Raw genomic sequence first — 15,248 nt, 5'->3', positions numbered from 1 at the left:
TGACTGAGGTACTAATTAAGTCACCTGTAGCCAAACATGGATATACAGTGCACCCGCAAAAGTATTCACAGTGCTGTGGTAAATTCAGTTGATTGCACATGATTTGGAAAGGCACACACCTGTCTATATAAGGTCCCGCACTTGACAGTGCATGTCTGAGCACAAACCAAGCATGAAGTTAAAGGAGTTGTCTGTAGACCTCTAAGACAGGAGTTTCTCGAGGCACACATCTGGGGAAGAGTACATAAAAATATCTGCTGCTTTTAAAGGTCCCAATGAGCACAGTGGCCTTCATCATCCTTAAATGGAAGAAGTTTGGAACCATCAGGACTCTTCCTAGAACTGGCCGGCCATCTAAACTGAGCGTTCGGGGGAGAAGGTCCCTAGTCATGGAGGTGGCCAAAATTCCAATGGTCCCTCTGCAGAGCTACAGCATTCCTCTGTGGAGAGAGGAGAACCTTCCAGAAGGATAACTTCTGCAGCAATCCACCAATCAGACCTGTATGGTAGAGTGGCCAGACCGAAGCCACTCCTTAGTAAAAAGCACATGGCAGCTTTCCTGGAGTTTGCCAAAATGCACCTGAAGGATTCTCAGACCATGAGAAACAAAATTCTCTGGTCTGAGACAAAGATTGAACTCTTTGGCGTGAATGCCAGGGGTCATGTTTGGAGGAAACCAGGCACCGCTCATCACCAGGCCAATACCATCCCTACAGTGAAGCATGGTGGTGGCAGCACCATGCATTGGGGATGTTTTTCAGTGGCAGGAATTGGGAGACTAGCCAGTATAGAGGGAAAGATGAATGCAGCACTGTACAGAGACATCCTGGATGAAAACCTGCTCCAGAGTGCTCTTGACCTCAGGCTGGGGCCACGGTTCATCTTTCAGCAGGACAGCGACCCTAAGCACACAGCCAAGATATCAAAGGAGTGGCTTAAGGACAACTCTGTGAATGTCCTTGAGTGGCCCAGCCAGAGCCCAGACTTGAATCCGATTGAACATCTCTGGAGAGATCAGAAAATGGCTGTGCACCGATGCTTCCCATCCAACCTGATGGAGCTTGAGAGGTACTGCAAAGAGGAATGAGCGAAACTGACAAAAGATACGTGTGCCAAGCTTGTGTCATCATATTCAAAAAGACTTGAGGCTGTAATTGCTTTCAAAGGTGCATCAACAAAGTATTGAGCAACGGCTGTGCATACTTATGTATATGTGATTTTTTTTTTTTTTTTAATACATTTGCAAAAATCTGAAACTTTTTTTCACATGGCCATTATGGGGTATTGTGTGTAAAATTTTTAGGGAAAAAAATAATTTATTCCAGTTTGGAATAAGGCTGTAACATAACAAAATGTGGAAAAAGTGAAGCACTGTGAATACTTTTCCTACATTTAAAAACTTCTCTCTGGGAGGAGACACAGCATACCACTGTGACGGGTGGAGGGTGGGGGGCAGGGGGTGGTTGCACATGACTATCTTGCATCATTTAGCTCTGTCCCCTCTATACGGTACCGCAATTCCTAGGAATGCGGGAGATCAGGCCACTCTTCAATAGGTGCGGGGGACTACCCGACAAATCGGGAGTCTCCTGCAACTACAGTATATTAGGAAGCAGGCTGTGATGCGGGATATCTGGCCACTCTTCTGAAGGTCCGGGGGACTGCTCAAAAAATCTCTCGCAACTATGGCTTAAAACCTGGACTGTTAAGGTGCCTTGAGGACCAAGTTTGGGAACCTCTGAGGTAGTGTAAGGGACTGAGCCTTGGAGAATGATAAAGTGGAGAGAGATAAACTACCAACCATTCTGCTCCTGTAATTCTTCAAAAACAGCCTGTAGCATGGCAGTTAGGAGCTGATTGACTCGTACTTTATGTCTCTCCACTTTATCACTGCCCATAGCTTAGTACATCTGCCCCTCAGTCACTTGCATTACAGCTTACTTTGTGGCTGTGATATTGGACACTATGCATTTGTAAAAGGTTTTTCTGAGTGATGTTTATGTAAATGTATTCTATCTAATTCGCACTCATGGGACGAATGTGGCTTCTGTTAGTGAGCACTGTATCATATTTCTGCTGGAAGTGTCAACTAACAGGTAGAATCACTTCTGTTATTTCCCTCCCTTACTCATCAAATACTGTACCTCTCAGTGGCGTAAGTTCATCCCCGTCTCCCGGAGGCAAGTTAGAGTTTGGTGCCCCCAACCTCGAAAAAAGTGCCAGGACAGAGGTGTCAGGGACAGTACTGAGATGAAAGGGAAAGTCCAGTGGGACCAGGGCAGACTAAGAGGGGACAGGCACAGGACAGAGGTGACAGGGCCAGGACGGAACAGAGGGCCAGGAAAGATGGGTGACAGGACACGACAGAGGGGACAGGGAGAGTACAGGGATGACAGGGCCATGACAGAATAGAGGGGACAGGAGAGAAGGGTGTCAGGGACAGGACAGAGGTGACTGGGCCAATACAGCGATGACAGGGACAGTCCAGTGGGGAAGAACAAAAATGACGACCAAGATTGAGGTGACAGGGATAAGAGAGAGGTGATAGGACCAGGACATAGGTGACAGGGACAGGACAGGGGTGACATGGGCAGAACCAGGACAGAGGTACCAGGACAGAACTGAAGGGATAGGAGAGAGGGTTAACAGGGACAGGACAGAGTTAACAGGGTCAGACCAGGGATGGCAGGGACTGGACAGAGGGGACAGAATGGAAGTGTCAGCTGAGAGAGATAACAGGGCCAGTAAGAGGTGACAAGGACAGGACAGGGGTGACAGGAGAGAGGAGAGACAGGGCCAGCATTGAGGTGACAGGGATGGGAAAGAATAGGGTGACAGAGACGGGACAGGCATGATAGCCCAGCACAGAGGTGACAGGTGAAGGACAATGCTGACAGGAGAGAGGGGAGACAGAGTCAGGCTTAGGCTTAGTTAAACGACCCTGTGAGCGGTGACAGCAGCAGGTGTTCTGTCTTCCCCCTCACATGTCCCCCCTCTCCCAAAAGGGCTTGTACTTACATCGCTCCTGACTGTGACAGCCCCGCTTTCCCGCACCGCGCACTCTCTCTGAGTCCTGGCGGCTGCTGCTATGTGTCCTGGCGGGCGGCGGCTCTGGGTCCCGGAAGGATGTCACGTGACACCTGCGACCCAGGCCTGAGCACAGCAGCAGAGAGCACAGAGAGGAGGAGCGAGCGCCGCTGATGCTGATAGGCGCTGCGCTCGCTCGTCGGCTCCTCTAGCAGCTCCTGCTGCACTACAGAAATTAATCGTATGGACGGAACGGGGGACAACGGAGCAGGTGCCGTGCGGCAAAAGACTCCGTTGTCTCCGAGAGTTCCGCCCCTGGTACCTCTTTCTGATTAAAACAAAGACACTCCTGAAAATTAAAAAGTAGCAACACCACAACTAAAACGTTACAATTCTATATGAGAGAGAGAAACAGCTACAGGAATGTACAGGCCAAATACAGAAGCAAAGAAGCAGGAGTGAGGGAGAAAACAGGCTAAAAGGTGAAGATGTTCCCAAAAGTACAATAGTAAAAATAAAAAATAAATGCTAAGTATAATCTATACCAGTAGAGGGCATCGTCCTGCACACAAACTGCTGTGGAACTACACATCCCAGCATGCCCTGACACTATTTTAGCATGCCCTAACATCAAAATTTAGCATTCCCTAACAGCAGGTCATGCTGGGATTTGTATTATCTCAAGGGTCTACAGCAGGCTTTTTCAACTAGTGTGCCGTGGCACACTAGTGTGCCGCGACCAGTGACAAGGTGTGCCGCGGAGGATCAGGATCAGTCATGCCCCGGCCATAACCTATACCTTGGTGACGCGGCGGTGTGATATCATAGGTCACAGCCGCCACGTCTCACCACCCAGCCAGCCCACCCACCTGCATACACATCTTCCAGTTCCCACCTGCATACACAGCTTTCCTTGCCCACCCACATCGTGAGGAGGACAGCTGACCGGTAGGAGCAAATATTTGTTATGTTATTTCTCCTCTGGGGAGCAATAGGATTTATGGGGGGAACAATGTGAATAATTCATGAGGGGAGCAATAGGATTTATGTAGGGAGCAACATGATTTATGTGGGGAGCAATGTGATTGTTTTTTCTGTGTAGGCCAATGTATGTGTTGATTTGTTTTTTTACTGTGAGGGCCAATGTGTGGTTTTTTTCCCCGTTTTTTTTCTGTGGGTGAACTGATGGTGTGTCTTGGCAATTTTAAAATATTGTTCGGTGTGCCGCGAGTAAAAAAAAGGTTGAAAATCACTGGTCTACAGCTACACATTGTAGAGACACATTACAGGGAGTATTGTCTCCAGTGTCTACAGCTACACATTGTAGAGACACATTATAGTGAGTATTGTCCATACTTGCCTACCTGACCCTCTTCATGAGGGAGAAAATGCTCTGTTCCTGGACTTTCCTGGTAATGTATGATTGTCATCACATGTAGTGAGCTAGTTAATTGATAAGAAAGGTGTTTCACCACAGGTGATGGCAATCATACATTACCAGGAAAGTCCAGGAACAGAGCATTTTCTCCCTCATGGAGAGGGTCAGGTAGGCAATTATGGTATTGTCTCCAGTGTCCATTCCAACTTGGAGGCTCCTTTGAGACACATTGTAGTGAGTATTATCTCCAGTGTCTACAGCTACACATTTTAGAGATACATTATAGTGAGTATTGTCTACAGCAGGCATTCCCAACCTCGGTCCTCAAGGCACAATAACAGTCCTGGTTTTAGTGATATCCAGGCTTGAACACAGGTGACTTAATTGGTACCTCAGTTATGTTGATTTAACCATCTGTGCTGAAGCCTGGATAGCACTAAAACCTGCACTGTTGGTGTGCCTTAAGGACCGCGGTTGGGAATGCCTGAACTACAGTATCTACAGCTACACATTGTAGAGACACTTTGGGGGTCATTCCGAGTTGTTCGCTCGCAAGCTGCTTTTAGCAGCTTTGCACACGCTAAGCCGCCGCCTACTGGGAGTGAATCTTAGCTTATCAAAATTGCGAACGAAAGATTAGCAAAATAGCGAATAGACACCTCTTAGCAGTTTCTGAGTAGCTCCACACTTACTCAGCATCTGCGATCAGTTCAGTGCTTGTCGTTCCTGGTTTGACGTCACAAACACACCCAGCGTTCGCCCAGACACTCCTCCGTTTCTCCAGCCACTCCCGCGTTTTTCCCAGAAACGGTAGCGTTTTTTCGCACACACCCATAAAACGGCCTGTTTCCGCCCAGAAACACCCACTTCCTGTGAATCACATTACGATCACCAGAACGAAGAAAAAACCTTGTAATGCCGTGAGTAAAATACCTAACTGCATAGCAAATTTACTTGGCGCAGTCGCACTGCGGACATTGCGCATGTGCATTAGCGACTAATCGCTCCGTTGCGAGAAAAAAATACAGAGCGAACAACTCGGAATGACCCTTTTTATGCTGAGTATTAGCTCAAGGGTCTACAGCTACACATTGTAGAGACACATCATAGTGAGTATTATCTCCAGTGTCTACAGCTACACATTTTAGAGACTCATTATAGTTACACATTTTAGAGACACAGTCTAGTAAATATTGTCTCAGTTTCTATAGTAACATATATAGCTTGAAGATTATTCGAACATCAATAGGGTACTCATAATAATATATTAATGGATTGCCTCAGAATTGTTAGTTAGACTATCCCACTAGACTTACCCATGGGATTAGATTCCTTTTAGAATACTATCTGGATAGGTAACAATATACTGGATTATGATAATAATTTAAAAAAACGCACATGCAGAGGTACACGGTTGAATTATTTTTATTTCACAAAATTCTTTTTTACATACTTTATCATTTTTAACCTATATTTTGCTGTTTGAATTACATATAATTTTAATATGAACCAATGAAAGGTACATTTTAGTATATATTGCTTTTCTATTTGTGCGTCAGTTTCAGTCTCTTTTCTTTCCTTGTTTCTAATTTATTAACATTAGTCTGAGGCAGCACCTTCGCTTACTCTATTGATAGATATACTTCATTTTAGGTGTACATATATAATAGTTAAAAATTGGTCCTTCCTTTGATGAAAAATATATTTCTGAGAACTAATATAGATTACCTTCTATAATTAGGAAAATAATCCATAGTTTGAAGAAGATAATTATGGCCCTCATTCCGAGTTGTTCGCTCGGTATTTTTCATCGCATCGCAGTGAAAATCCGCTTAGTACGCATGCGCAATGTTCGCACTGCGACTGCGCCAAGTAACTTTACTATGAAGATAGTATTTTTACTCACGGCTTTTTCTTCGCTCCGGCGATCGTAATGTGATTGACAGGAAATGGGTGTTACTGGGCGGAAACACGGCGTTTCAGGGGCGTGTGGCTGAAAACGCTACCGTTTCCGGAAAAAACGCAGGAGTGGCCGGAGAAACGGTGGGAGTGCCTGGGCGAACGCTGGGTGTGTTTGTGACGTCAACCAGGAACGACAAGCACTGAACTGATCGCACAGGCAGAGTAAGTCTGAAGCTACTCTGAAACTGCTAAGTAGTTAGTAATCGCAATATTGCGAATACATCGGTCGCAATTTTAAGAAGCTAAGATTCACTCCCAGTAGGCGGCGGCTTAGCGTGTGTAACTCTGCTAAATTCGCCTTGCGACCGATCAACTCGGAATGAGGGCCTATGTCATTTATAGTACTGATATTTCCCAGCAATGAAGAGTAATTCATAGCCAGACTTCCAGCTCAGCCATTCCTTCCTCACATTCAGTCACTTACACACAGTTGTTGGTTACATCTCCAGAATATCTCTAGAATTCGACCCTTCCTCTAACTCAATGCCTCCAAAATAATTGTCTATTGAATTGACAACTGCAACCTTCCTCTTGCAGATTCTTCACCTCAACCATCTCTCTTCACTTCAACCATCTCTCTTCACTTCAGTTTCTCTTTAACACTTGCCCTATCATGTGGCTCTATCTTTGCCTCCCCTCTCTGTCAATCCCTCCACCATCTTCCTATCCCCTACAGGATTCAGTTCAAACTTCTTACACAATCTTCAAAGTTCTCTCACTCTCTCTCCCTCCTGCATCTCCAACCTCAATTCCCTCCACACTCGTTCTTGCCCTCTCTGGTCAGTTGGTGAATGTCACCTTTTCTCCCTACTAATTGTCATCTCTCACTCTCGACTCCAAGACTTCCCCAGTGCTGTTCCCAACTTATGGAATGCTCTACCTCAGTGGTTCTCAAACTCTGTCCTCAGGACCCCACACGGTTCACGTTTTCCATGTCACCAAGCAGGTGCACTGTGTATCACCAACTGTCACATTTGAAAAATCTACAGGTGACCTGCAAAACATGAACCGTGTGGGGTCCTGAGGACAGAGTTTGAGAACCTGTGCTCTACCTCCATTTATTATACTTTCTCCTAATATTTATTGCTTCAAGTGCACCCTCATTGCATACCGTATCTCTGCCCAATTTGCCCTTCCCTCCCACATCATTCACCCTTGTATCTACCCAATCCCTCCCTTTCCCTTTTAGAATGTAAGCTGTTGCGAGCAGGACACTCCCTCCTATTGTCTCTTCCCTCACCCCATGTCCAGCTAGTTTGGGTCACTATTATTTATTATATGTCAAAATTATGGGTCTGATTCAGAGATGGATGCATGATTTCTACATACGCAGCAAGATCTGCGTCCATCTCCTCACATGCTGGAAACCGCCCAGTATGTGTGAGGAAGCCTTCCAATACACCTGCAGTTATATTGTGAATGCATCAAACTAAGGTTGATCCCTGACATTGCAGCCTGGCTGCGCTGTCAGGCAGTCGGCTGCCATTTTTTAAAATCAGAGCAGCTGTGTGTGATGTCACGCAGCCGCCCCAAAGCCGGTAACGAGCCCCCCAACGCCACATTACCGCCCTGCGAATGCCCGCCGCTGTCAATCTTGTGGCTGCATCCTTCCTAGATGTGGTCACAAGGAGAAAAGTCGCACATGTGCACTGCAGCCGGTGTGCAGACCAGATGGACGCGGCTGCTGCGTACGGACACGTGACTTCATCCATCTCTGAATCAGCCCCTATGCCCACATCTGTTGTGTCAGTATTAGTCTCACATTTGTGGTTTGGTTTGCACTATTTCTACTTATTATGTGTCCGTGTTATGTTCCCAATTGTTACTATGTATATTTGAGTACACTGTTACTCAGTTCACCATTTTGTATTTTTGGTCTGAATGGAACTGGGGAAATTTGTGGTGCCCTATAAATAGAAGATGATGATGATAAACAGTCGTAGTAACAACAGGAAAGTGGAATGAACAGTATGCTCAGCAAACACTAGGTGCAGATCAGAGCTCCCTCTGGACAGGACCTGGACTCCCTCTGGAATGGTACTGAACCCCTCGGGGTTGGACTCCCTTTGGATGTTTGGGCTGGGCCTGGAATCACTAGGGCTTCTGGCAGCTTGTACTGTACCTCTGGCAGCTTACTCTCATAGCTAGACTCCCCTCTATGATTTTGGCATTCCTTTCTATTAAACTGACAACCCTTCTTATTAGTTCAACTCAACTTTCTCTTTAAGGTTGGCAGCTCTGTTTGTGAAACACACAGTTGCCTTTGTAACACTTGCAATTCACTATTGTCTCTAGTCTCACTAGAATGCATTGCATTTTCTGTCTTTGCCAAGCCACATTATTCCACAATAATCACTGTCCAGGTGGTGGTGGTGGTGGTGGTGGTGGTGGTGGTGGTGGTGGTTGTTGTTGTTGTTGTTGTTGTTGTTGTTGTTGTTGTTGTTGTTGTTGTTGTTATTATTATTATTATTATTAATAAACTTTATTTATAGGGTGCCACAAGTGTTCCACAGTGCCATACAGACAGTACAGGATAAAACAGTACAGTGCAGAGAACAGTTTAATATAGTAGGCAGGTAACAAATACATAGTAACATAGTAATTGAGGTTAAAAAGAGGCAAAATGCTCATCGCGTTCCACCTGTAGTTTGTATTAAGTTGCGTTGATTTTACTGTACCTGCTGAAGAATGTTTTATGACAAGTTAACAACTACAAATCATGTTACCCCCGGATTAACAACGTCAGTATTTTAAGTGTTGTAACCTTGGATATCCTTTTCAATCAGAAATTCATCCAATCCCCTTTTATATGCATTTACAGAGTCCACCATTACCACCTTCCCTGGCAGGGAATTCCAAATCCTTCTTTCCCTAACAGTGAAGAACCCTTTCCTCCGTTGCATACGGAATTTTCTCTCCTCCAGCCTCAGCGAGCGCCCACGTATCCTAAACAGAGTTCTTTTAATAAATAATTCCTCTGATAACTCTTTGTAGTGCCCCTTTACATATTTGAAGACATTAATAATGTCTCCTCCTAGACGCCTCTTTTCCAGTGTATACATGTTCAACCTAGTAAGCCTTTCCTCGTAATCAAGTCCCTCTAGCCCTTTAATCAATTTAGTAGCTCGCCTTTGAACCGTTTCGAGTTCACGGATATCATTTTTTTTTTTTTTTTTTATGCACAGTGGTGCCCAAAACTGAACACAATATTCCAAGTGCGGACGTACCAATGATTTGTATAGCGGCAGAATTACATCCTCGTCCCTTGTCTCAATTCCCTGTTTTATGCACGCTAACACCTTACTTGCCTTATTAGCAATTCCCCGTAGTGAGGGGACAAGAGAAAGAAACCAGTTATAACTAGGATGCACACAACCCAACTGACACTTAAAATGTGTAATTAATTAAGATTTTATTCAAAGCTCCCCTGTATTGATATTATCCAATTTTCTTTCTCTTGCCCCCTCACTACTGGGAATTGATAATATATCTCTATTTAAACCAGTTGGTAGCACCTTTTGAAACCTCTAAAACATATTTATGTGAATTACCTGTTATTTGCATGTAAATATTAGAGAAGGTACCCCAACTTCGATATCACCATAAACTTCATTTATGTCTTGGTGCGGGTCACTACCTGGAGATGGTGGGAATGTAATCTCTCCATTACTGGAACTTTGCAACCTTACTTGCCTTCTTTACTGATCTTTGACACTGTATACGGTTATTAAGCTTATTATCAATGAGGGTATCCGGACTCCAGGTCGACAGCACAAAGGTCGACACACTTTAGGTCGACGCCAATTGGTCGACACACATTAGGTCGACAGGGTCAAAAGGTCGACAGGGTCAAAAGGTCGACAGGAACAAGGTCGACATGGAAAAAGGTCGACATGAGTTTTTCACGATTTTTTTCTTTTTTTGAACCTTTTCATACTTAACGATCCACGTGGACTACGATTGGAACGGTAAAGTGTGCCGAGCGGAGCGGAGCGAAGGCACCATGCCCGAAGCATGGCGAGCGAAGCGAGCCATGCGAGGGGACGCGGTGCACTAATTCGGGTTCCCGGTCACTCTACGAAGAAAACGACACCAAAAAAACATAAAAAACTCATGTCGACCTTTTTCCATGTCGACCTTGTTGTTGTCGACCTTTTGACCCTGTCGACCTTTTGACCCTGTCGACCTAATGTGTGTCGACCAATTGGCGTCGACCTAAAGTGTGTCGACCTTTGTGCTGTCGACCCTGAGTCCCAGACCCCATCAATGAGTACCCCCAAATCTTTTTCCAAAACCATTACCCCTAGATTTTCCCCATTTAATATATAGGATACAAGTTTGTTTTTAGTCCCGAAATGCATAACCTTGCATTTTTCTATATTGAACCTCATTCTCCATTTAGATGCCCAGATTTCAAGTTTAGATCATTCATTCTGCAGAGACTCCACATCTATTTCTGAATTAACTACCCTACACAGTTTAGTATCATCTGCAAAGATTGACACTGTGCTTGCCAGGCCTATTTCTAGGTCATTAATAAATATGTAGAACAGTAGTGGCCCGAGTACGGACCCCTGTGGTATTCCGCTGACTACTGGTGTCCAGCTTGAGGACTTCCCGTTGACCCCTGTTGTCCAGCCAGTTACTTATCCATGTACAAACAGTTTTTCCTAAGCCAAGCTCTTTTAATTTGATGATTAGTCTCCTGTGAGGCACTGTATCGAGGGCTTTTGCAAAATCTAAGTAGACCACATCCACTGCTTTTCCTTGGTCAAGATTGTCGCTCACTTCCTCGTAGAAGTTAACTAAGTTAGTTTGACATGATCTGTCCCTTACAAAATTAGAATACCTTCCAATATTTTCTCTTACGTCCCAGAGGATGCTGGGGTCAACATTAGTACCATGGGGTATAGACTGGTCCACTAGGAGCCATTGGCACTTTAAGAGTTTGAGAGTGTGGGCTGGCTCCTCCCTCTATGCCCCTCCTACCAGACTCAGTTTAGAAAATGTGCCCGGAGGAGCCTGTCACAGCTAGGGGAGCTCCTAGAGCTTCTTTAGTTTTCTTTTTTTCTAAGAGTTGGTTAGGCACAGGGAGGCTGCTGGCAACAGCCTCCCTGCTTCGTGGGACTAAGGGGGGGAGTAGTGTCCGCCCTGAGGGGTCTAAGCCACTATCTCCGCTGTCAGGACACTGAGCTCCTGAGGGTGTTGATCGTTAGCCACCCCAGGTGACAGCTCACTCCCGCAGCATGCCGCCACCCCCTTACAGAGCCAGAAGAATTCCGGTGGCAAGTGAGTCACTGGCCCCCTGGCAAGCGGGGAGCTGGTGTGAAGATGGCAACAGGGTGGGAGTGCAGTACTAACTGCGCTACGGAGGCTCAGCGGTACATAGTGCGGCACTGTGAGGGGCGACCTGAGCCAGCGCCTATACCCTACACCTGTCACACAGCTGTCAGGGACCTCAGTAACGCTGCCAGCATTAATCCTCAGGCCAGTAAAAAGAATGTGAAGAGTGGGAGGCAGCGCCATGTTCATGGGGTGGTGCTTCTCCTCAGAGAGGACACAGCAGCGTTCAGCGCCATTTTCCTGCCTGCAGTTCCTCCACAGAGACCGCTGACAGGGAGAACTTTCCCTCCAAGCAATTCCAGCTATCCTGTGCAGTACCAGGTGGTTGTAGGCGGGAGGGTGGGGGGGGGGGGGGGAGGCTGTGTAGATACTGTGTAGCCTATTAAGGTACACAGATAGCACTGGTAGTTGTATTGTTTCTACCTCAGAAAGCGCTGTGTGTGGGTTAGCTCCAATCTCTGTGGAATACTTGGGGGGAAACTGTGTCTGACATTTCCCTGTGGGTGTGGGTGTTTGTTATCTCCCATAGCCATGTCTAGGGACTCTGTCATATGCTGCAGAAGATGTTTCCTCTCAGGAGGAATTCATTCCATGTACACAGGAATGTAATGCCTTGTCTCAGGTCCCTATTATTGAGCCTGAGTGGTTAACCTCTATTAAAGGAATGATCTCTCAGATCTCTACTAGGGTAGCAAATACTGAGACTGAAACTCAGGTGTTAAATAAATCTATGGCAGTTTGGTCAGGTTCTGTTCCTATTCCTGCAAAATCCTCTAGCATGTTCCCACAGAAACGTGCACTTGCCCAAATAATTTAAGACATGGATACCGACTCTGACACAGCAGACGGTGATGGGGATGTGCTTAGGGGGGCGGCATCCCTTGCAAAGGGGGTGCAGCTAATGATTGGGGCCATTAGGGATGTTACACATTACTGACACACGCCCTGAGCAGGTTGAGGAGGCTTACTTCACAGACAATAAGAGAGCCTCGCTAACCTTCCCTGCGTCTAAAGAATTAAACGCTATATTTGAAAAATCCTGGGAAGCCCCAGAGAAAAAATTCCAGATCCCAAAAAGGGTTCTGGTTGCTTTTTCCTTCCCTGAGGAAGATAGCAAAAAATGGGAAAACCCACCACTAAGTGGACGCATCGGTCTCCAAACTGTCTAAAAAGGTGGTTTTACCTGTCCCTGGATCTACCGCATTAAAAGAACTGGCTGATCGTAAGATTGACACTACGTTCAAATCCATTTACACTGCTTTAGGAGTGGCGTTAAGGCCCACTATTGCTTGTGCATGGATTTCTAAAGCCATAGTAAAGTGGTCAGGCACATTACTAGAGGATTTGGATACAATGGATAGAAGTGACATTGAATTGCTTCTACGTAACATACAGGATTCTGCGGGGTTCATGGTGGAATCCATGAAGGACCTGGGTACGCTGACTGCGTGGACATCTTCCATGTCGGTATCGGCTCGCAGGGGACTCTGGCTACGCCAATGGTCTGCGGACGCAGAATCCAGGAGAAGTGTGGAGAACCTACCCTACACAGGTCAGGCTCTATTTGGGGAAGCATTGGATTCGTGGATTTCCACGGCAACCACGGGGAAAGTCACCTTTCCTTCCCTCTGCTACGCCTCCTACACAGAAACCTTTTTCTGTAGCTGCATCTCAGTCCTTTTGGACCGCTAGGGCAAAAAAGACCAAGCCTCCTACCACCTTCTCTAGAGGTGGTCATGCAAAATCCAAAAAATCTGCTCCCGCAGGCTCCCTGGACCAGATACCTACTTCTGGTTCCTCAAAATCCTCAGCATGACGTTGGACCACACAGCCTGGAGGACCGGTTGGTGGGTGCGAGACTCAGACGTTTCAGACACGTTTGGGTGTCGTCCCGCCTGGATCCCTGGGTACAGGATATTGTGTCCCAGGGGTACAGACTGGAGTTTCAAGAACTCCCATCTCACTGATTCTTCAAATCAGGCTTGCCAGCCTTGCTGACAGACAGGGCTATCCTACAGGAAGCCATCCTAAAATTGGAAAAGTCACAGGTCATTATTGCAGTCCACCTCATATGCAAAACAAGGGTTATTATTCAAACCTTTTTGTGGTACCGAAACCGGAGGGTTTGGTCAGACCAATTTTGAACTTGAAATCGCTGAACCCTTACCTGAAGGTGTTCAAATTCAAAATGGAGTCTCTCAGGGCAGTGATCTCAGGTCTGGAGGAGGGAGAGTTTCTGGCATCCACATTCCGATTTGGCTGCCGAACCAGGCTTATCTCAGATTTGCACTGTTAGACAGCCACTATCAATTTCAGGCGCTGCCATTCGGCCTCTCCACAGCACCGAGGGTGTTCACCAAGGTGATGGCAGAGATGATGGTTCTCCTCCGCAGACGGGGTGAACATAATCCCATATCTGGACGATCTGCTGATAAAGGCATAGTCCAGGGAGACGTTGTTGCGGTCCATTGGTCTCACGACTCGTCTGCTCAGGGACCACGGTTGGATCATGAACCTTCCAAAATCACATTTGGAGCCGACAAGGAGATTGTCTTTTCTCTAAATGATCCTCGACACGGAAGTGCAGAGGGTGTTTCTGCCAGAGGAGAAAGCGTTGGTGTTTCAAACAATGGTCCGGGACGTCCTGAAGCCAGCCCGGGTATTGGTTCAGCAGTGCATTCGCCTTCTGGGAAAGATGGTTGCCTCTTACGAGGCTCTACTGTACGGAAGGTTTCATGCTCGGTCCTTCCAACTAGAGCTCCTGGACAACTGGTCTCATCTACACATGCACCATACGTCTGTCGCCGAAAGCCAGGATTTCACTCCTCTGGTGGCAGCAACTACCTCACCTTCTGGAGGGCCGCAGGTTCGGGATTCAGGACTGGATCCTTCTAACCACTGATGCAAGTCTCCAGGACTGGGGCGCAGTCACTCAGGGGGAAACTTTCCAAGGAAGGTGGTCAAGCCTGGAATCCAGTCTTCCAATAAACATTCTGGAATTAAGAGCCGTCTACAATGGTCTTCTCCAAGCGGCCCATCTTCTGCGAGATCGAGCCATTCAAGTGCAGTCGGACAATGTAATGACTGTGGCCTACATAAACTGATAGAGCGGAATGAAGAGCAGAGCTGCAATATCAGAGGTAACAAAAATCATCCTCTGACAGCGCCAACGCGTGTTTTTCTGCCCAATCTTCATTCCGGGAGTAGATAACTGAGAAGGGGACTTCCTCAGCAGCACGATCTCCATCCAGGAGAGAGGGTCCTCCATCTGGAGGTGTTCACGGAGGTGACAGATCTTTGGGGTGTACCTCAAATAGACATGATGACCTCTTGTTTCAACAAGAAGCTTTGGAGGTATTGTTCCAAGTCAAGGGACCAACAAGCCGTGGCAGTGGACTGTCTCCGTGGGTGTTCCAGTCGGTGTACATGTTTCCTCCACTACCACTCATTCCAAGCATTCTAAAACTCATAAGGAGAACAAGAGTTCAGGCAATCCTCATTGCTCCAGACTGGCCAAGAAGGGCTTGGTACGTGGATC

General features: G+C 46.5%; 1 protein-coding gene across 3 annotated transcripts in view; it reads left to right on the top strand.

Annotated features, from left to right (window-relative positions):
- Window positions 1-15,248, top strand: part of LOC134958116 (extracellular serine/threonine protein kinase FAM20C-like) — a 402,537-nt gene that overhangs the window by 44,113 nt on the left and 343,176 nt on the right. The gene's annotated exons all lie outside the window — the stretch shown is intronic.

This window comes from Pseudophryne corroboree, chromosome 9 (genome assembly GCF_028390025.1).
Source record: "Pseudophryne corroboree isolate aPseCor3 chromosome 9, aPseCor3.hap2, whole genome shotgun sequence".
NCBI lineage: Eukaryota > Metazoa > Chordata > Amphibia > Anura > Myobatrachidae > Pseudophryne > Pseudophryne corroboree.
This window is presented reverse-complemented; position numbering and strand designations above follow the sequence as displayed.